Genomic DNA, 23,006 nt, shown 5'->3' on the forward strand with positions numbered 1-23,006 from the left:
AGTTTTCCCCTTTTCCCTCTCGGTAGCTCCCACGTGGTTGTAAACTCCCCCCCACCCCCCCATTGATCCGCTCTCTCGTCTCCCCTGATCACCCCCCCGTCTCTCCCTCCTCCTCACATGTCCATTGAAACTCCCCTCCCGTTGGGGGGGGGATTTCCCTCCCCCCCCCGTTTTATCCGCAGCGATTTGTCCCGGTGTCGGTGGGAAGTTGGAGCCCGGAGCCATCCCCCAACCTGGCTGCCCCGGCGTGGGGGTGGGAGGAGACGCCGGGTCTCTGCCGGGGCGGGGAAGGGAGGGGACGTGTCCCCCATGGGGCTGCCCCCGATCCCGGCTTCCGAGTCCCACTTGCTGCCCCCCAACTGCAGCACCGTTGCCCCCAGCACCCACCTACCCCCACCTGCCCATCCCCCGCTACCGCCCCCTCCCCTCCCCCAGGGAGCCCTCCAGCTCCCCCCCCCCGCCCCCTTCAGTCAGCCCCTCAGAGGGCTCCCTGCTGCCCAGGTGAACGGGGGTGGCGCGGGGTGGGGGGACGATCACTCTCTGTTTATGTATTGGACAGGCTGGATTTTATATCACAAACGGTCCCCCTTTTCCAGTTCGTTCTTTAATAGCCACATAAAATCCCCCCCGGTCTTGGCGTTTATCCCATGTTCTCAGTTGCGTAGTTTGTGACACGTTTTCTCTGTACGTCTCAAAGATTCATAAAAAAGTTTGCCCCACTTTTACTCTTGTTGTCTACTTCTAATTGAATATGCACCTGAGAGCTTTCCCTGTCTCTGTAATTATAAATTACGACGAAAATCTCAGATTGACACCTTTCCTCAGATTCCTGAATATGGATCTAAAACGTTTGCCAATGTTGCCCATTTCCGCTCTATTCATTGACCAAATAGTGGTGGGAAATACACTCAGCTTTGACCTCTGTGACAAAGTGGGACTGTTCTTAATGTTTCCTCTGAATAGTGTGGGGGTGCCTCAGTTTCCCCTATGAAGTTCTTAAGTATCTAGGGGGTGGGATAAGGGTGTATGATCATTGCAGAGCCCTAGAGGGCAGGAGTATGCAGGGGTCTGGACACAGAGAATGGCCGACACCCTGTTTCCTGGCCACTGATGGCCTGGGTCCTTCTCCCCCTGCAAGGTGAGAGCTAAAGGGTTGGAGAACAAAGGAATCAGGTGACCTCCTGGCTCCGGAAAGGAACAAAGCCCAAAGGAGGAGGGGCTGGAGGGAGTTTCAGTTTGGGGCTGGCTGGGACATGGAGTGAAGGGCAGAGGTGGCTGTCTGGCTCACTTTCCCCCCCCAAAATGGCCCCAGCTGAGGGGTCCTGTTCTCTGCACCTGCAAGCTCTGTTTTAGATCATGTTCCTGTCATCTAATAAACCTTCTATTTTACTGGCTGGCTGAGAGTCACGTCTGACTGCGGAGTTGGGGGGCAGGACCCTCTGGCTTCCCCAGGAGCCCTGCCTGAGCGGACTCGCTGTGGGAAGCACACGGAGGGGCAGAGGAGGCTGAATGGTCCGAGGTCAGACCCAGGAAGGTGGAAGCTGGGTGAGCTGTGTGTCCTGAAGATAGGCTGCTCCCAGAAAGGCGACTGCCCCAGAGTCCTGCCCGGCTTCATGGGGAGCAGTTCCAGAGCATCGCCCAGGGACTCCGTGACAACCTCCTATCAACAACTGCTATAAAATCCCTCTCATTTTCCACTTTCCTCTCTATAATTTGCATAAATGGATCCAAAATCCCTCAGATTTCCATCCTTTCTCTTTCATTTCTGAACACTGATCTCAAATCTCAGGTTTCCCTCTGAGGATGTCATTATCAAATGTCAATTAAAAATCCTCTCGAGTTTGGGGCTGTTCCCCATGTCTGTAAATCCTAGCAACTTGTCCTTCCTTGGGGGGAACCTGTCGCCCTGAGTCCTTCTCCATCCTGGTTGGGAAATTAACCCCCCTGCAACAATGATCATCTTTCCCTCTCCTTTGAGAATCATTTGTTCCCTCCTTTCTCTCTGTTAAAAATGTTTGCTGATAAAAGAGACTAGCCATATATTCAATACCCATCAAAGCCAGGGGCCTCCCCCTGTTTGGGGGATGGGTGGTTCCCAGTTGGTAACAGGAGAGTTGGCTGGACCCTTTTCTTTTCTCCAGCTGGCACGGGATGAGGAGGTCCCTCTGAGTGCAGCGTGGTGCAGAAATATCCCAAACCCCATGACAAAGGGTCTCCATGAAGGGGGGCTTCCCGCAGTGCAAAGCTGTAGCCAACTCTGGGGTGGATCCACGGTGGCCATTATTTGCTAGTGAGAGAGTATGGAAATGTCTTACTTATTTTGGCCCTTCATGGCTTCCCTTCTCCTGTTAAAGAGGCGTCCCCCCGGGCTCCCTCTGCCTGTGTGACTGGCCAGCAGGGGGTGGTGATAACTTTCTGTCCACTTGTCTCAGACACTGTGAGGGAACACTGTTGCTGGGGGGGTGCATGTCTGTGTGGGGAGATTGCAGCGGGAGCTGAAGGGACATTGTGGTAGGGGGAGGCCTCTGGGTGGCTGGGCAGGGGGGACCCTAGTGAGGTTGGTGGTATGTGGAGGGTTTGGGGTTTCGGGGGGTAGTTCTGATGTGCCCAGCCCAAAGGCTATGGGTCTTGGAGGTGGGTATCGCTGGGGGCCTGTTGGCTGCAGACCAGTGGGGGTGGGGGTCTCTTGGGCAGGTGGGGCAGGGGATTAGACGCTGCCTGGTGCTGTGCCAGGGGCTCTGTCTCGGATTGCCCAGCTGGCTCCTGGGACCATTGCCATGCCCAGTGCACAGAGCTGTGGTGGGGCGGTCCCTGACGCAGAGTGAGGGGTCCTCCTGTAAAGCGTCAGGGGGTCCTGCTGGGAGGAGGAGGGGGTACCAGGCAAATGGGCTGGCAGATCCTGGTGGAGGGCAGGTGGGGGTCCTAGGCAGGCAATGGGGAAATCCCAGGCAGGCAATGAAGGACTATAAAATGACTCTACACAAACAGCCCCCCACCCCATTTCTCCTCCCATTTGCAGGAGCAAATCCAGCCATGGGGGAGCAAACAACCCAGGAATGAGAGTTTCCTAGCAGACAGGCATGGAGAGGGCACAGGGAAAAGGAGATAGAGAGGCTGACAGGGTCCGTGGGATAAAAGAGTTTTGAAAGTGATTTCCAGCTCTCTCATCTGCCCAGACAGATGTATTACTGCAGTGTGGGGAGAATCACTTTCCTGTGGACAAGACGAGGATGAGAGAGAGGAAAACCCAGTTCCTGACTCCATGTCCCTCCTGCTGGGGTGTGGCTGACATGGGGTCAGTGTCAGAGGGAATCCTCGAAAGGGACTCCTTTGGTTCTGCTTTTTTCTAGGATTGCGTTCAGAGACTTTGTTTTGGGATGCGGGAGGGAGAAAGGCGTGGTGGGGTGGTGTCCGTGGGCAGCGATGGGCAGAGACCCCCCACCTAGGAGCTGCTGCTAGAGGGGGGTGTGGGTCGCTTTTGGGAGATGCCTGAGGGAAGAGCTGCACCCCTCACACTCTCCCGTACCCCAAGCCCCAGCCCAGACCCCAACCCCCTGCACCCAAACTCCCTCCCAGAGTCCACCCCCTGCACTCCATCCTGCACCCTACCCCCATGCCCCAGCCCAGAGCCCACACCCTACACCCAAACTTCCTCCCAGAGCCTGCGCCCGCACCCCCTCCTGCACCCCAACCCCAACCCACATCCCGCACCCAAACTTCCTCCCACAGGCCTCCCCCCACACCTGCTCTCGCACCCCAACCCCCTTCCCCAGCCCAGAGCCCACCCCCTGCACCCAAACTCCCTCCCAGAGCCCAACCTGCACCCTCTCCTGCACCCCAACCCCCTGCCCCAGCCCAGAGCCCACACCCCACACCCAAACTTCCTCCCAGAGCCTGCTCCTGCACCCCCTCGCACACCCTAACCCCCTGCCCCAGCCCAGAGCCCACACCACGCACCCAAACTGCCTCCCAGAGCCTGCCCCCACACCTGCTCCTGCACCCCAACCCCCTACCCCAGCCCAGACCCCGCACCCTGCATTCCCTCCTGCACCCCAACCCCCTGCCGCAAGTCGCAGCCCACACCCAAACTCCCTCCCAGAGCCCAACCCCTTTCCCTCTCCCTCCCATACCCAAACTCCCTCCCAGAGCCTTAGGCAGATGTGGGGGGAGGTGGACGGGGAGGCAGGACTTGGTCCCATTCTGGAAACCACCAAAAATTGTAGAAACCTGCCGCCCCTGTCCAGCCCAACCTTCTGCGGGTGCCCCTCAGGCCCCACCCGTGCAGGGTCTGAAGCTTGCATTGCTTAAATTCCAGGACGCTGGGGGACTTCAGCTCCCCTTTGTCCAGCGGGAACCTTCACCCCACTCCCAACCAGAGTCTTGTCCATGGGACGACTGTCGGGGGGCTGGGCCCCTCCTTGTCTTTTCTCTCTCTAGGACAGGCCAGGGTGCCTAGACCTGGAGCATCTGAGCACCCAGGACCTTCTGTGGAGCTGCCCTTTGCCTTCCCCTTCTGTGGTCTCATCTGTCATTGACTCCAGCCTGTTTTCTATCCATCGTCAGCACCATCCCAAGCCAGCTGCACCTGCCTCAAAAAGACAGTGTCCCCTGGTGGGTGTCAGAGTAACAGCCGTGTTAGTCTGTATTCGCAAAAAGAACAGGAGGACTTGTGGCACCTTAGAGACTAACCAATTTATTTGAGCATGAGCTTTCATGAGCTACAGCTCACTTCATCGGATGCATACCGTGGAAACTGCAGAAGACATTATATATCACTGACCTCTCTCCCCTCTGAGCACTGACTGCCCCTCCATCTCCTTGCCCCTCAGTCTGGGCAGACGGGACCTTTCCCTCCAGGGCTGGAGGATTCCCCCTTCTCATCCGCAACTGTCCCAAGCCGCCCATTGGGTGGGAATCTTAAAAGTACAAAAGTGACTTAGGAGCAGAAACCCCCACAGACCTTCCGTGCAATGGGCACCTGCCCCGCACTGAGCAGGACTGAAACTCCTGCTGGGCCACATCCCCTCTGGGCCTGAGCAAACCAGCCGGGTGAAAAGAGACTTGGAGATGCTGGGGATCGAACCCAGGGCCTCATACATGCAAAGCATGTGCTCTACCACTGAGCTACATCCCCAGACGGGGGCTGTTTGGCATGGGTTACGCTCAGAGCCCTCCTGTTTCCAGAGCCTCCAGGGGCCTAACGGCAGCATGGGGGACACATTCCCTGCTCTGAGGGCCAAACCCTCTGTCCTGGAGGTTGCTGGTTCTCAGGGGTCACTTTGCAGCAGGGCCAGTTTCTCTATGTGGGGGAGAGAGAGGGCCTGCCCTGGACTCAGGGTGCAGAGATACACTCGGCCGTTTCCCCTGCATTGACTGGCTGGAGCTGCCAGCCCCTGCTGAAAGGTAACGGCGCTGGGGGGCGCTGTGAGTCGCTCAACACCTCACCCCGGTGGAAGAACTGGTGGGGGGGGCTCCAGGCTTTTCTCGGATCTGCTATTTCCACCTGCTCGTAAAGTCCACCTTTCCCCAGCACATTCACTGCAGTGCACTCGGGTCACTGTTTCCATGGCTGACAGCAAAGAATCGCTCCCAGTTTCCCTTCTATCTGCAGCACGATTCTCCTGTGCCGGTGGTTAATGAGGTGGATCTAGTTGTCGATGGTTATTCATTCCCCACCTGGACAATTCACACAGTCCCTTTCCTGCTCAAATCCCCAGCACCTCAGTGATCCCGGTAGCAAGGGTTGGGTTTTCCCTGAGGCCCTGAGATTCTCAGGGTCCTTTTTTCCCTCCACCTGGAGTGAACTCAGCTTTTCCCCCATCCCAGACACTCCATGAAATAACAACAGCAGCATAAAGAAAGCGGGGAGGGAACATCTCCCGGCCAGGGATGGAGGTGCCCAGGGCCCCCTGCTTCTCCATTGTTTCCATTGCAGAAGAGGAAGGTTCCTTGGAATTTGACACCCTCCTTTGCACAAGGGACAGAGAAAGATCTTGATGTTCCTGCGTCTGCACAAAGAAAATTGTCCTTCTGTGTGAAAGAGAGGCAGGAAATGGCTGTTTCTACCCAAATGATCAACGAAACCAGAAAGTGACGCTGTGCAATTAACGATCTGGTACTACACTAACTCTGCGGTTACTTAGATGCAGCCACAACCGGCTCTGTGGTTGGTAACCTTACAGAGACGCTGCGGGTGATCATGAACTCGAAGCACAATCCCTTTAAACAGCTGCCCTTGGAATGTAACACAGACTAGTCCATTCCTCCCAAGGGGATGGGGTTCTTGTTCTTCTACACATTGTAGCCCATGGAGACCAAGGATCTGCAAATGTGCCTTCATGTGTCTTTGTTTCACTGATGAAAACATAAACTAGACACTCAGAGGATTGGAACTGATTTCAGATGAGGGACCTGTTTGCTAGGTTTCTGTGGATTTGCACAGGAGAACACTGAGTGTTTCCATTCATCCCTATTCAATGGAGCTCCCAAACATAATGGAAATGGATATGTGCTTATTTTTGTTAAGGGAACAGGCTTGTAAGGGGGCACTTGGATTTGAACCAAGGACTACTTAAGCTTCAGTCAAACACTCAACCACTGAGCTACACCCCCCATGGCATTGTCATAGGCAAGTCAGTGATCTTAAGGATTTTGAAGGACAGGCCCTGCTCAGAGAGCTCCTTTTCCATTCCCAGACCATGAGTGGTTTTAAAAATGGGGTCTGATTAAACTTTATCTATACATGTAGACCCCACAGCTTGCCCACCCACCGACACAGCTTCTCCCACTGACACAGCTCCCATCTCTTGGGGAGGTGGATTAACTACACGGACGGGACAGCTCTCTCCCATCCCCTTAGAGCATCTTCATTAGTTATGAATAAGTAGGAAATAACCGACTGAATGGACAGCAACCAATTTATCAAATATTGCTGAGCCTGCATTCAATATGGGTAACTGGTCATATTGGGCTGCATTAGGAGGAGCATTGCCAGCAGATCGAGGGAAGTGATTATTCCCCTCTATTTGGCACTGATGAGGCCACATCTGGAGCATTGCACCCAGTTTTCAGAGCCCCCTCCCACTACAGAAACAAATTGGAGAGAGTGCAGGGGAGGGCAACAAAAATGATGAGGGGACTGGAACACATGACTTACGAGGAGAGGCCGAGGGAACTGGGATTATTTCGTCTGCAGAAGAGAAGAGTGAGAAGGATTTGATAGCTGCTTTCAACTACCTGAAAGGAGGTTCCAAAGAGGATGGATCTAGCCTGTTCTCAGGGGTACCAGATGACAGAATAAGGAGTAATGGTCTCAAGATGCAGTGGGAGAGGTCTAGGTTGGATATTAGGAAACACTATTTCCCTAGGAGGGTGGTGAAGACTGGAAAGGGTTACCTAGGGAGGTGAGGAATCTCTATCCTTAGAGGTATATATGGCCTGGCTTGAGAAAGCCCTGGCTGGGATGATTTAGTTGGGGTTGGTCCTGCTTTGAGCAGGGGGTTGGACTAGATACCTCCTGAGGTCCCTTCCAACCCTGATCGAGGGTTAGAATAATATTTCCCAACCAACCATCAGTTGAGCTAAGCGCAAATCAAGAAGGGTTTCTTCAGGTATGCTGGCAATAAGAAGAAAGCCAAGGAAAGTGTGGGCCCCTTACTAAATGAGGGAGGCAACCTGGTGACAGAGGATGTGGAAAAGGCTAATGTACTCAATGCTTTTTTTGCCTCTGTCTTCACAAACAAGGTCAGCTCCCAGACTGCTGCCCTGGGCAGCACAGCATGGGGAGGAGGTGACCAGCCCTCTGTGGAGAAAGAAGTGGTTCGGGAATATTTAGAAAAGCTGGACATGCACAAGTCCATGAGGCCGGATGCGTTGCATCCGAGAGTGCTAAAGGAGTTGGCGGATGTGATTGTGGAGCCATTGGCCATTATCTTTGAAAACTCATGGCGATCGGGCGAAGTCCCGGAAGATTGGAAAAAGGCTAATGTAGGACCCATCTTTAAAAAAGGGAAGAAGGAGGATCCTGGGAACTACAGACCAGTCAGCCTCACCTCAGTCCCCGGAAAAATCATGGAGCATGTCCTCAAGAAATCAATTCTGAAGCACTTAGAGGAGAGGAAAGTGATCAGGAACAGTCAGCATGGATTCACCAAGGGAAAGTCATGCCTGACTAATCTAATTGCCTTCTATGATGAGATAACTGGTTCTGTGGACGAAGGGAAAGCAGTGGACGTGTTATTCCTCGACTTTAACAAAGCTTTTGACACGGTCTCCCACAGTATTCTTGTCAGCAAGTTAAAGAAGTATGGGCTGGATGGATGCACTACAAGGTGGGTAGAAAGTTGGCTAGATTGTCGGGCTCAATGGGTAGTGATCAATGGCTCCATGTCTAGTTGGCAGCCGGTATCTAGCGGAGTGCCCCAAGGGTCGGTCCTGGGGCCGGTTTTGTTCAATATCTTCATTAATGATCTGGAGGATGGTGTGGATTGCACCCTCAGCAAGTTTGCGGATGACACTAAACTGGGAGGAGTGGTAGATACGCTGGAGGGTAGGGATCGGAAAGAGAGGGACCTAGACAAATGAGAGGATTGGGCCAAAAGAAATCTGAGGAGGTTCAACAAGGACAAGTGCAGAGTCCTGCACTTAGGACAGAAAAATCCAATGCACCGCTACAGACTACGGACTGAATGGCTTGGCAGCAGTTCTGCAGAAAAGGACCTAGGGGTGACAGTGGATGAGAAGCTGGATATGAGTCAACAGTGTGTCCTTGTTGCCAAGAAAGCCAATGGCATTTTGGGCTGTATAAGTAGGGGCATTGCCAGCAGATCAAGGGACGTGATCGTTCCCCTCTATTCGACATTGGTGAGGCCTCTTCTGGAGTACTGTGTCCAGTTTTGGGCCCCACGCTACAAGAAAGATGTGGAAAAATTGGAGAGAGTCCAGCGAAGGGCAACAAAAATGATTAGGGGACTGGAACACATGAGTTATGAGGAGAGGCTGCGGGAACTGGGATTGTTTAGTCTACGGAAGAGAAGAATGAAGGGGGATTTGATAGCTGCTTTTAACTACCTGAAAGGTGGACCCAAAGAGGATGGATCTAGACTATTCTCAGTGATAGCAGATGACAGGACAAGGAGGAATGGTCTCAAGTTGCAGTGGGGGAGGTTTAGGTTGGATATTAGGAAAAACTTTTTCCCTAGGAGGGTGGCGAAACACTGGAATGCATTACCTAGGGAAGTGGTGGAATCCCCTTCCTTAGAAGTTTTTAAGGTCAGGCATGACAAAGCCCTGGCTGGGATGATTTAGTTGGGGTTGGTCCTGCTCTGGGCAGGGGGTTGGTCTAGATACCTCCTGAGGGCCCTTCCAACCCTGATCTTCTATGATTCTATGACCCTCCTCCAGGAGTGACAGAGCCTGGCATGTGCTGGAAGAAGCGGGGAGCTCTGGTGCCCACAGACCTGTCCTGGCAGCTTTCTCAGCAGCAAAGAAATCAATTCTCCCTGCCCCTGAGCAACCCACCCGGAGCTAATGGCAGCATTGGTGGGGGGTCCCAAGCTTTGCACCAACGTCCACATTTCAGACCTTCCTCTCATGGCACTTTCCATGTGAATTAGGACAAGCAAGCTGGGGAAGCTCCATGGGGTAATAGAAACCAGAGCTGCAGGGAAGGCTTGAACTCACAACCCCAGCAATATTGCCCTTTGCACTAACCACTTGCACCCCTGCAGGGGCTCCTTGGACAGTGTGGGGAAGTAGGCTGTGATCGGTCTCTGTGGTTCGCACCTTTGCCTGGCAATTGAAAGGCTGCCGGTTCAAACCTCACTCAAGATGTGGCTTTCCAGCAATAAGACTCCAGTCCATTTTAATAGGAAGAAAATCTCCTCTATTCTCGTCTAGCCCCATTTGACTCCTTCGGCCTGTCTCCTTCCTCTCCCCCGTCAGACTCTTTCGTTCCCCATTGGAGCCATGCACAGAGGAGCCCCAGTCAGTCTCGGTCACTGAGAGGCTGTATCCCATAAGGGGAGGGAGGGGTCGCTGTAAAGCATTGATAATGGAGAGGGGAGGGGTGTGCGTGGTTAGGGGGAGAAAGGCTGGAGAACTAACAGTGGGGCCCAGAGAGATTCCCCCACAGACTGGGGAGATCCCCTGCTGCCCACCATCACCCAGCTCTGGGAAAAACAACTTGGGATTGCTTGGGGAAGCCACCTTTAAAAACACAAGTGTTCCATGCTAGTCACATTTTAATAAGACCAAAGCCGCCTCAAACCCAGTGTCACAATCACTGGGACGACTTTGTCCTGACATTTTACCGGCCGCAGCCACAAAGCGAGTCAAACTACGGCTCCTGTTCAGCCTCAAGGCCCACAGACGAACCCGGAGGCTTTTCCTTCCTCAGGTTCTGCCGTCATTTCATTGATGGCCTGTTCCGAGATTCATCGTTGTGCAAAGCAGCGTCAGGCCCTGAAACTGGGCGAGCCCAGAGCAGAGGCTGCCTTCATTTAACCTTCCAAAAACCAACCCGCCGAAACGTGGATTAGCACCCATGCTCCTCCAGCCGCAGGGGAAGCGCCTCATCTGGGCCCCTGGTGCCCATGCTCCAGCAACATAAGACCACGGGGGCCTGGCTCCACCAAAGTCCGGGCGCCGGTGTCTCCCCCAGCCCCGCCTGCTGCCCCTGGGCAATTTAAAAGGGCCCGGGAACCCCCACCGCCATCACCGGCAGCACAAGGGGCCTAAGGCGGCTTCCTGCCCACCCTCGCTCCGTGTAACCCTTCTGCCCGTCAGAGTTGGCAGCAACAAGGGCCGGGTTCAATATCTAGGGGATCCATTCCAATAACACAATGCAAACCGGCTCGAGCCCCCACCCAGTGACCTGGGACAAATATGTACCACCCCCGCTGGGTGCCTCCCAGAGGCAATCCTTCCCCTCTCGCAAGCACCTAGTCTGAGTGTAGCAAAAAGCCTTTTAATAACAGAGAGAAACAATGTGGCATTATGTTGGGGAAACACCACCAACAGGATTCATAATACAACCCACGAGCAAAAAAAAACCCACCCCAAGCAAATTGGGGCATGCCCTTTCCCTTTGGTTCTTGAGTCCAGCAACCCCAAATCACCCAAAATCCCAAAAGTCCAATGACCCAAAAGTCTCTGTCCCTGGTCAGGGCAGCCCCAAAGTTCAAAAGTTTATCTGCAGAGCTTTACCTCCCAAGCTGGGTGGAGATGGGGGCGGGGGTAAAAGGCACCTTACATGATCTGAAGCTGACCACCCCACAGCTCCACAGGCCTCCGCTCCACCATCCGCCCCACAAACTGCTTCACTCAGCTCCGCTCCGCGTCCCACCAGCAGCTCCCGCCGTCCCACGAACTGCTCTGCGTCCCACCAGCAGCTCCCGCCGTCCCACGAACTGCTCCGCGTCCCACCAGCAGCTCCCGCCGTCCCATGAACTGCTCCACCAGCCTGTCCACAAGGCACTCCAGCCATCCCGCAAACTTCTCCACAATAGATCTTCAGGCTCCCCCACTACTTAACACAACGCTCAGTGATTTCGGCTCTTACTCAGTTCAGCTCTTTGGTGAAATCAGCTTGTAGGAGAGGAGCCTCAGTGCTGGGACACCATTAGCCCGAAATGAGCTCAGCAGCCTGTAACTAGACTTCTAATACAATCAAGATTAGCTCTGAGATTCTACAGTGGAAAGAGAAGAAAGGGCAAATTAGCATGTAAGGCCCTCACTAAGGGACCCATGCCACCAAGTATTAAGACTTACCCCCAACCTCTCTCAATTCACAGAGTTTTGGAACCCATGATCCTTGCCTAGCGAGTGCTACTTACTTGATGGTGAGTCCCTCCATCATAACAAAAGGCCAAGTACAGTTCCCAGCACAGTTCCCATAATCAGGGTAATAACAATTTATTCTTTCTGCCCCAATAACAGAGACACTGGGGATCCCACAGCAGCCAAAGTGACCATTTGGGCAGCTATGGCCGTGTGCTAGGCGGGGTGGGTGTGCCTATGCAAATGAGATCAGCCCCTGAAGTTCTTTTCCACAACTTGCCAGACCTCACCACCAGATGTCAGGGTGAGGCTCACCCTGACACTGCTTACACTCCGTGTGGCCTGCCAGTCTCGGAAGCGGCTGGCACGTCCCTGCAGCCCTGGGGGTGGGGGGATCTCCACACGCTGCCCCCGCCCCGAGGGCCGACTCTGCCATCTGTGGCAATGGGAGCTGCTGGGGTGGTGTCCGTGGGCAGCGATGGGCAGAGACCCCCCACCTAGGAGCTGCTGCCAGAGAGGGGTGTGGGTCGCTTTTGGGAGATGCCTGAGGTAAGAGCTGCACCCTCACTCTCTCCCGCACCCTGAAGGGTTAATGTTTAGCTATTCCACCTGGAAGCAGGCAGGGCACACCCTGACTGTTTCGTAGAAGCAATGCACACATTGCTCTATCCAAGGAGAAGGGCTAGATATGAACCATGAGAACTTGATTGTTTGGACAGCAACTGTGGGAGGCTTTCTTAGCCTGGGCTCAAGGCCTGAGAACCAGGATTGTAGTAGCTAAAGGATGGTAACTAAGTTTATGAATCAACGTCATACATTCCTTTGAGTAGCAGTGTGTAATGCTTAGGGGGAGAAATATAATAAAAGGAGAAGGTGGAAGGCGGGGGGCAGAACAGCCCATCTCCGCTGACCAGCCTGCTTGCTTGGATAAAGCTGTGTTCTGTCTCATCACTGAATCGCCACAACTGGCGCCCAAACGTGGGGCCCTCAGCACTCACCTCGCCCGGCAAGGGTTTCAGACGCGTCACTCATCCGCTTCGCGGATCCCGGTGAGTATTTTTCATTGTGGTAAGGATGGGAAGCTCCCTCTCTGCTTTGCAAGTGCAACACCGCAGTGAGCTGCAGTATTTGCTGCGTAAGGCTCAGCATGACTGCCCGGCTCGAGCACTTACTCTCCTGATGCAGGAGGTGCGTGCCCAGTGCCCGTGGTACCCTGAAGCCAGAAGCCTTAAGCTAGCGGACTGGGAGCGATTGGGCCAGACATTGCACAAAGAGCCTCAGGCGCCCGTGCAGGCTTTACATGCCTGGCACCTCTGCCGCGACGTGGTACAGCGTGTCGCCTCGGAAAGGCCCTCTCCAGCACCAACAGAGGGGCTGCCGATCTCGCCACCCCCGTCCGCTCCTGCAGCCATCCCCCCTCCTGGCGATGCAACCCAGCGTGTCGCTTCGGAAAGACCCTCTCCCGTACCCACAGCCCCCCCTCTCCCTGCTTCGCCCCCAGGGCCTCTATTACCACCGCCTCCCTGGCCTTCCCCACCGGAGCCGGTGTGTGATCACCCTCCCCCCATGGGGCCCCCCGGAGGGTCATCTGCATCTGCTCAGAAGCTTTCGCTGGTGCAACAAATGGTTCACGCAGCGAAAGCTCGATCAGATCTTACAGCGGAGGAGCTGGCTGATCTGGTCTCCGTTTGCCCGGTGACCTGGCAGAATGATGACCAGGGCAACCCCGTGGGCACCTGGACCACTTTGCCATACTCGGTGGTTAGAGAGGTAAAGAAAGCAATTCGTGAATTTGGCCTGACTAGCACCTTTGTGCGTGGTCTCATTGAAGGGATGGGTACTGGGTACTCCCTAATCCCTGAGGATTGGAAAACGCTGCTGCGCATGATGTTGTCACCCAGTCAGTATGTTATTTGGCTTAGTGAGTATCGGCAGATGGCAGAACGCCAAGCTCAGGTTCATAGAGAGCGCGGTATCATTTATGAGCATTTGGCAGGGGAGGGCCCGTTTGCTACTATTGAGATGCAGTCTCAACTCCCTCAGGCCGTCTTCCCCATTATTTCCACCTGTCATAAATATAAAGGGAAGGGTAAACCCCTTTGAAATCCCTCCTGGCCAGGGGAAAGCTCCTCTCACCTGTAAAGGGTTAAGAAGCTAAAGGTAACCTCGCTGGCACCTGACCAAAATGACCAATGAGGGGACAAGATACTTTCAAAAGCTGGGAGGAGGGAGAGAAACAAAGGGTCTGTGTCTGTCTGTATGCTGTGCTTGGCCAGGGATAGACCAGGAATGGAGTCTTAGAACTTTTAGTAAGTAATCTAGCTAGGTATGTGTTAGATTATGATTTCTTTAAATGGCTGAGAAAAGAATTGTGCTGAATAGAATAACTATTTCTGTCTGTGTATCTTTTTTGTAACTTAAGGTTTTGCCTAGAGGGGTTCTCTATGTTTTTTAATCTAATTACCCTGTAAGATATCTACCATCCTGATTTTACAGGGGGGATTTCTTTATTTCTATTTACTTCTATTTTCTATTAAAAGTCTTCTTGTAAAAAACTGAATGCTTTTTCATTGTTCTCAGATCCAAGGGTTTGGGTCTGTGGTCACCTATGCAAATTGGTGAGGCTTTTTATCCAACATTTCCCAGGAAAGGGGGGGTGCAAGTGTTGGGAGGATTGTTCATTGTTCTTAAGATCCAAGGGTCTGGGTCTGTAGTCACCTAGGCAAATTGGTGAGGCTTTTTACCAAACCTTGTCCAGGAAGTGGGGTGCAGGGTTTTGGGAAGTATTTTGGGGGGAAAGACGCATCCAAACAGCTCTTCCCCAGTAACCAGTATTAGTTTGGTGGTGGTAGCGGCCATTCCAAGGACCACGGGTGGAATACTTTGTACCTTGGGGAAGTTTTGACCTAAGCTGGTAAAGATAAGCTTAGGAGGTTTTTCATGCAGGTCCCCACATCTGTACCCTAGAGTTCAGAGTGGGGGAGGAACCTTGACACCACCTGTGCCCAGCATGCTTTCAAGAAGGTCCCGGATTCAGGCAAGCCTACCAAAAGCTTTGTCAGTATCCGTCAGGGTGCCTCAGAGTCCTTTTTGGATTTTACCAACAGATTGCAGGAGGCTATCCTCCGACAGGTGGATAACACTGAGGCAGCTCACGAGCTCCTGTTAAAATTGGCAGTTGAAAATGCAAACGAGGATTGCCGCCGTGCTCTCCAGGCAGCGCAAGCCTCTGGTATTTTAGAGCTCTCAGACATGCTGCGGGCGTGCCAGAACATCGGCACACAAGCCCACAAGGCTGGAGTTCTGGCTGCCGCCCTCAGAAAAACTGGGAAGGAGGGGAAGCGCTGTTACCGCTGTGGTAAGGAGGGTCACTTTCAGCGGGAGTGCCGCTCATCTAAGGCACCAGCCCGACCCTCAAAGAAGTGCCCCAAGTGTGGGAAAGGTTATCACTGGGCTAATCAGTGTCGTAGCGGGTCGGGAAACCGCGCGACGGGTCCCCCCCGAACCCAGGGCCAAATGGGGGTGTTTCCTACTCAGACAATCGCTCCTCTGCCTTGGAATCCGTAGACTCTGTGAGGGCGGCGACTGCTGGAAGTGCAGGGCTTGATTTGATCATGCAGGAGGACACTGACTTTCGGCTGCCAGGGGAGGTCTGTGCCATACCTACACAGGTGACGGGACCTCTCCCTGCCGGCTTTGTAGGTCTTGTTCTCCCTCGCTCACATGCTGGGAAACAGGGCTTTTTTTGTCATTCCAGGGGTCATTGATGCTGATTACACTGGCATTATTAAGGTTCAGGTGTGGACTCATCTTCCACAGTCGCTCCCGCGTGGACGGTCAATTGCACAATTGATTTTAGTCCCCTATCAGGTGCCAGCTGCCGAGGATCGAACTCGGGGCGGAGGTGGCTTTGGATCAACGTTGTCTCACTTGCCGTCTCACAGTGCGTCTTCTCCACTTGTTGCTCTGACAATGTCAGTCCGCCCCTCGAAACCTCAGTTAACACTTCTCTTAAATGATGTTCCTTTTACAGGGCTGGTGGACACTGGAGCTGACTTTACGGTGATTCGTGATCTGGAGTGGCCGGTTAGTTGGCCTACGGTTCCTTCTAGAGAATTGTGGGGGATCGGGGGTAGTAAACCCGGGCGCCAAAGTTTGTCTTGGGTCACGGTCTCTAAACCGGGAGGCTGTACCCTTGCTACTATCCGCCCTTTTGTGCTCCCTGTCCACCTCAATATTTGGGGCCGTGATTTACTTACAAAGTTAGACACCACCCTCGATATTAACATCTGATGGCCCAAAACCCTCCCTCACCCACCGTGCCCTCCGCCTTACCCTTGGTATGGCAATCCTTAGAGCCCGTATGGATTGACCAGTGGCCCCTCCCTCTAAAAAAGCTAAAAGCACTTCATTCGCTTGTGCAGCAGCATTTGCAAGCACAGCGACTGGAGAGCTCCACTAGTCCCTGGAACACCCCGGTGTTTGTTATTAAGAAAAAATCGGGTGCTTGGCGGCTGTTACGTGATTTAAGGGAAATAAATAAACGCATCCAACCTATGGGCCCCTTGCAATTTGGCTTACCAAATCCAAATTTAATTCCTCAAACCAATCAACTTTGTGTGTTAGATTTAAAAGATTGTTTTTTCACCATCCCCCTTTGCCCTCAGAATTAGCTGCTGTTATTTTGGCCTTTCAACCTTTTGCTGTTTGTCCCTTTAATTTAATTGTGGCTACCCATTATGTTTATTAGGTAATTGATCATTTACCCCTTGCCCTCATTACCCCTCAGGTTGATGCAGACCTCCTTCGCCTGTTTTTGTTTTTGCAGCACCTTTTTGCCATTTGTCATTTCCCTTATTTTGTTGCTCATATTCGCAGTCATACCCCTCTGCCTGGGCCACTCGCTGAGGGCACTGCACACGCCGGTCGCGCGTTGCGTGGTCAGGTAAATTCCCTTTTTTTGACCCCATTGAAAGCCATGCCTTTTTTTAGCAGTCTGCCTCTGTTTTGGCCCGGCAGTTTCACATTCCTGCTGATCATGCACGTTCCATTGGTCCTTCCTGCCCCCACTGTGCTGCTGCTGCTCCTACTTTTTCTTATGCCGTTAACCCCCGAGGTACCGCAGCAAATCAGCTGTGGCAGATGGATGTTACTCATGTGCCACAATTCCGCCCCTATTTGTTTTTACATGTTTTTGTTGATACTTATTCAGGCTTTCTTTTGGGCTTCCCCACAACGTGGGGAAGCCACTAACAAAGTTATTCATCATTTGCTGGCCTGCTTTTTTGTTATGGGTCGCCCCTGCCAAATTAAAACAGATAATACCCCAGCCTACTGCTCTGCAGCCCTCTCCACCTTTTGTGCCCGCTGGGACGTCCGTCTTAAACACGGAATCCCTTATAATTCCACGGGCCAAGTCATTGTTGAACGTGCCAATCGCACACTCAAAACCTTGCTAGATAAACAATTAAAACAAGAGGAGCTGCGTCTCCGAACCTTAGGAGACATTCAACAACAAATGCATATCCTCTTGTTTACTTTAAATAATTTAACACTGAATGCTGATCAGCAGACCCCTGCGGATTGGCATTTTCACAAATCTGAGGTACTGGAAAGACCGCGTGTCTTTTACCGTCAGCTGCCCGATCCACAGTGGCTGGGCCCAGTACCTCTAATCACTTGGGGTCGGGGATATGCTGCTGTGTCTCTCCCTGCAGGACCGTTGTGGGTTCCAGCTCAGTGTGTGCGACCGGCACTTAAACAACATGGCATGGCACCAGGGACTGTTGAATCCCATACCGGAGTTTCAGCTGACCTTGGAGGAGACCGCGTTGCCCCCCGGGTCAACAACAGTGGGACGGAAACGGAGGAGGCGTAGCGTCCCAAGCCAGCCCGTGACATGGGGAGCAGTAAAAGCATTGGTCGCCGCGGCCCAACGAAGACTGGCAGCAGATCAACAGCCAGAGACTCCTGAGACTTTATTTGTGGCGATTCTCGCCCAAATCACTGCTAATTCTGTGATGATTGTGTGCCTTTTGTGCCTGCTATTTCCTGTAGGGGTTGGCTCGGAAGTGCTTCCCCCGTTACAAGCCCGAATGACATGTAACATATGGGAAAGATTGGCTTCAATAGCAAATGTTACCCACTGTTGTTTATCTAATTCTGTAGCAGCCGGAGATTTGTTAGGTACATGCCTTATTCCAGTATGTCATCACCCTGAGGAGATGGAGAATAAGACACTGTTCTCTGCTTATGCGTATCTTTCCTCCCAGTACTCTAGCATGGCTAATTGGGGCCCGGCCAACTATATTCTGCCTCGCACGGCTATATCCCTCCACACACCGTACCCGCCCGGGGCTCACAATGTCACCTGTGCGCGTGTAGTTAACTGCACTAGTACAAAGGTGCCCTTGGGCTGTCGAAAAATTTCTCAACCCCTTTTAAATTGTTCCCATGCTGTTAATGTTTCATATAATTATGGCCATATCATCCTACCATCAGGATGGGTTTTTACTTGTGGTTCACGCACCTTTAATTATATTCCTGCAAATTTAAGTGATGGCACCCTTTGCTGTCTTAGTAGAATGACACTTATATTGCCTTTTGCTGGTTACAATTGTAGTAAAAGAAGTGTACCCCTTTTAGATGATTATATTGCAGATGTTGAGCTTTTGGTTATTCTGTGTTTGTAATCATTGGGCTTATTTTTTTGCTGCTCCTGTGTACAATGTATTCCTTCCTTGTTAAGACTTTGTAAAATTTTGCCCTGGAAAGCTCCCCAGGTTATGTCCTTGTCTGTCTGGGAGTTAAATAGCATGACAAAAGAAATTGACGGCTACCATGAGATGGCCAAATATCAATACATAAAAAACGGGGAGATGCAGGGTTAATGTTCAGCTATTCCACCTGGAAGCAGGCGGGGCACACCCTGACTGTTTCGTAGAAGCAATGCACACATTGCTCTATCCAAGGACAAGGGCTAGATATGAACCATGAGAACTTGATTGTTTGGACAGCAACTGTGGGAGGCTTTCTTAGCCTGGGCTCAAGGCCTGAGAACCAGGATTGTAGTAGCTAAAGGATGGTAACTAAGTTTATGAATCAACGTCATACATTCCTTTGAGTAGCAGTGTGTAATGCTTAGGGGGAGAAATATAATAAAAGGAGAAGGTGGAAGGCGGGGGGGCAGAACAGCCCATCTCCGCTGACCAGCCTGCTTGCTTGCATAAAGCTGTGTTCTGTCTCATCACTGAACCGCCACACGCACCCCAAGCCCCAGCCCAGACCCCAACCCCCTGCACCCAAACCCCCTCCCAGAGTCCACCCCCTGCACTCCCTCCTGCACCCTACCCCCATGCCCCAGCCCAGAGCCCACACCCCACACCCAAACTTCCTCCCAGAGCCTGCGCCCGCACCCCCTCCTGCACCCCAACCCCCGACCCCAACCCAGACCCCGCACCAAACTTCCTCCCACAGGCCTCCCCCCACACCTGCTCTCGCACCCCAACCCTCTTCCCCAGTCCAGAGCCCACCCCCTGCACCCAAAATCCCTCCCAGAGCCCAACCTGCACCCTCACCTGCACCCCAACCCCCTCCCCCAGCCCAGAGCCCACACCCAAACTTCCTCCCACAGGCCTCCCCCCACACCTGCTCTCGCACCCCAACCCCCTCCCCCAGCCCATAGCCCGCACCTGAACTCCCTCACAGAACCTGGCCACCCCACCCATTCCTGCACCCAACACCCTGCCCCAGCCAAGACCCCACACCTACATCCAAACTGCCTCCCAGAGCCTGTACCCCTCACCCCCTCCCACACCCTAACCCCCTACCCCAGCCAAGAGCCCGCACCACACACGCAATTCCCTCCCAGAGCCTGCCCCCACACTTGCTCCTGCACCCCAACCGCCTGCCCCAGCCCAGACCCCGCACCCTGCATTCCCTCCTGCACCCCAACCCCCTGCCGCAACCCACAGCCCACACCCAAACTCCCTCCCAGAGCCCAACCCCTTTCCCTCTCCCTCCCATACCCAAACTCCCTCCCAGAGCCTTAGGCAGATGTGGGGGGAGGTGGATGGGGAGGCAGGACTTGGTCCCATTCTGGAAACCACCAAAAATTGTAGAAACCTGCCACCCCTATCCAGCCCAACCTTCTGAAGGTGCCCCTCAGGCCCCACCCGTGCAGGGTCTGAAGCTTGCATTGCTTAAATTCCAGGACGCTGGGGGACTTCAGCTCCCCTTTGTCCAGCGGGAAACTTCACCCCACTCCCAACCAGATTCTTCTCCATGGGATGACTGTCAGGGGGCTGGGCCCCTCTTTGTCTTTTCTCTCTGGGACAGGCCAGGGTACCTAGAACTGGGGTATCTGAGCACCCTGGACCTTCTATGGAGACGCCCTTCTCCTTCCCCTTCTGTGGTCCCATCTGTCATTGACTCCAGCCTGTTTTCTATCCATCGTCAGCACCATCCCAAGCCAGCTGCACCTGCCTCAAAAAGACAGTGTCCCCTGGTGGGTGTAAATCACTGAGCTCTCTCCTCTCTGAGCACTGACTGCCCCTCCGTCTCCTTGCCCCTCAGTCTGGGCAGACGGGACCTTTCCCTCCAGGGCTGGAGGATTCCCCCTTCTCATCCGCTACTGTCCCAAGTCACCCCTTGGGTGGGAATCTTAAAAGTACCAAGGTGACTTAGGAGCAGAAACCCCCACAGACCTTCCGTGCAATGGGCACCTGCCCCGCACTGAGCAGGACTGAAACTCCTGCAGGGCCACATCCCCTCTGGGCCTGAGCAAAGCAGCAGGGTGAAAAGCGACTTGGAGATGCTGGGGATCGAACCCAGGGCCTCATACATGCAAAGCATGCGCTCTCCCACTGAGCTACATCCCCAGACGGGGGCTGTTTGGGATGGGTTACGCTCACAGCCCTCCTGTTTCCAGAGCCTCCAGGGGCCTAACGGCAGCATGGGGGACACATTCCCTGCTCTGAGGGCCAAACCCTCTGTCCTGGAGGTTGCTGGTTCTCAGGGGTCACTTTGCAGCAGGGCCAGTTTCTCTATGTGGGGGAGAGAGAGGGCCTGCCCTGGACTCAGGGTGCAGAGATACACTCGGCCCCCTCCCCTGCATTGACTGGCTGGAGCTGCCAGCCCCTGCTGAAAGGTAACGGCGCTGGGGGGCGCTGTGAGTCGCTCAACACCTCACCCCGGTAGAAGAACTGGTGGGGGGGGCTCCAGGCTTTTCTCGGATCTGCTATTTCCACCTGCCCGTAAAGTCCAGCTTTCCCCAGCACATTCACTGCAGTGCACTCGGGTCACTGTTTCCATGGCTGACAGCAAAGAATCGCTCCCAGTTTCCCTTCTATCTGCAGCACGATTAGCCTGTGTCCGTGGTTAATGAGGTGGATCTAGTTGTCAATGGTTATTCATTCCCCACCTGGACAATTCACACAGTCCCTTTCCTGCTCAAATCCCCAGCACCTCCGTGATCCCGGTAGCAAGGGTTGGGTTTTCCTTGAGGCCCTGAGATTCTCAGGGTCCTTTTTTCCCTCCACCTGGAGTGAACTCAGCTTTTTCCCCATCCCAGACACTCCATGAAATAACGACAAGCAGCGTAAAGAAAGCAGGGAGGGAACATCTCCCGGCCAGGGCTAGAGGTGCCCAGGGCCCCCTGCTTCTCCATTGTTTCCATCGCAGAAGAGGAAGGTTCCTTGGAATTTGACACTCTGCTTTCCACAAGGGACAGAGAAAGATCTTGATGTTCCTGCGTCTGCGCAAAGAAAATTGTCCTTCTGTGTGAAAGAGAGGCAGGAAATGGCCCCACGCTGGGACAATATCCTCAGGATTAAGAGCAAAGGACTCAGGCTGAGAACTGATTTAACTCCACTCATCTCATTTAACTCCTCTCATTAAGAAGTTGTCTTCCAGGGAGAGATAGCAAACTTGTGACATTAATCCAGACCCTGGGGGTTTGGGCTGCTTTAACTCTTGGAAAAAACATGAACTTGATTCAAGAAGGGAGAGAGGAGAAGCCTCAAGCTGCCTTTGGTCCAAGGCTGGTGTCTCCTGGACAGTGGGAAACATCCCTCACTGCTGCCAGGGGATAGGTGGCAACTGGTGACGTCCCAGGGCTGGGATGAAAGGGGAACGTTGCGTGGACTTTATCATACACGCCCCATCCTGCTTCTCAGAGCCCACAGGAAAGCATCTAGAGATGGGAGAGCCATTCCTCAACTGCATTCTCAGGAGAAGTCAGTAGCTATCCTTGAACAGACACTCAGGAGAGTAACCACGGTGGTTCTGCAGAGACATCTGGTTGCCAGAGGATCCATCTAGGTTAAGGAGTGCTGGGGGATCTGCAGTTTTTGCAGTAGGGAGGAGTCTCGAGGTCACACGTTGCGGGTAAGCTGGGACATTAGGGACTCCAGGATGTGAGGCTGGTTAAAATGGAACTGCACAAAAAACCTCCCCCTTTGCTCCCTGCTTTGCCCTGTCCCCGTTTCATGAAAATCTCCATCTCTACCCCGGCTCTCAGAAACCCCCTCTCTCCCTTGGGTATTTTCATGGTTTCTTCTTTTTTTCATGGTCTTTTTCAAAGATTTTTTGCCATTGAAATGAACATTTAAAATGAGAAAAACAATCAAGCAACACATCTGCATCTCCTGCACCAGGCATGGCATCGTGTCTGACTTTTTCTCCCGAAAAGTCCAGGCAGGCAGCGTCTCCCCCACATTTACTGCACACCAGGCCCAGAACTGAGCTTCACTGGCAGCAGCGAGGGGGGACGGGTGGGCCTGAGCTGTTTGGGGATTATTTTAATCTATTTTTCGGAGGATGAAATCCATGTAGCTTCCACTTCTCCGTCTCTCCCCAGGAAATAACGTGTCTGTGCAAGGCACCCAAACCTTTTCACAAGAAGAAGTGAAATGAAACGGCCACACGATGGCATCAGAACCTAAGACATGAGAAGCCATGTTCTTGTTCAATGTGCATTGAAGCTGAACACAAGGGAAGTGTTTTTTCTTTGACTCCTAGCCCCCCCACACACTCTAATCCACTCGACACCCCTTTCCTCCCACAGCGAGGAATAGAACCCAGGAGTCATGACTATTAGCCCCCCTAATCTAGCCCACTAGATCCTTCTCCCTGGGACAAAGGAGAAGCTCTGCGACCCTGTACTGTCCCTTTGCCTCCCTGCTTGGGCGGCACTTGAAACCCAATGGGGTTTCCTTGGGCAGTTTTGA

General features: G+C 53.4%; 1 protein-coding gene and 3 non-coding genes across 4 annotated transcripts in view; all 4 read right to left on the bottom strand.

Annotated features, from left to right (window-relative positions):
- LOC144258216 (uncharacterized) overlaps positions 1–23,006 on the bottom strand; it is a 970,182-nt gene that overhangs the window by 465,976 nt on the left and 481,200 nt on the right. The window lies entirely within an intron of this gene.
- Positions 5,063–5,134, bottom strand: TRNAA-UGC (transfer RNA alanine (anticodon UGC)). Its single transcript has one exon. It is a non-coding gene; the product is annotated as a tRNA-Ala (tRNA).
- TRNAF-GAA (transfer RNA phenylalanine (anticodon GAA)) lies at positions 6,541–6,612 on the bottom strand. Its single transcript has one exon. It is a non-coding gene; the product is annotated as a tRNA-Phe (tRNA).
- TRNAA-UGC (transfer RNA alanine (anticodon UGC)) lies at positions 20,586–20,657 on the bottom strand. The gene has a single exon. It is a non-coding gene; the product is annotated as a tRNA-Ala (tRNA).

The sequence above is a fragment of the Eretmochelys imbricata genome, chromosome 28, assembly GCF_965152235.1.
Source record: "Eretmochelys imbricata isolate rEreImb1 chromosome 28, rEreImb1.hap1, whole genome shotgun sequence".
In the NCBI taxonomy this organism is placed as follows: Eukaryota; Metazoa; Chordata; order Testudines; family Cheloniidae; genus Eretmochelys; species Eretmochelys imbricata.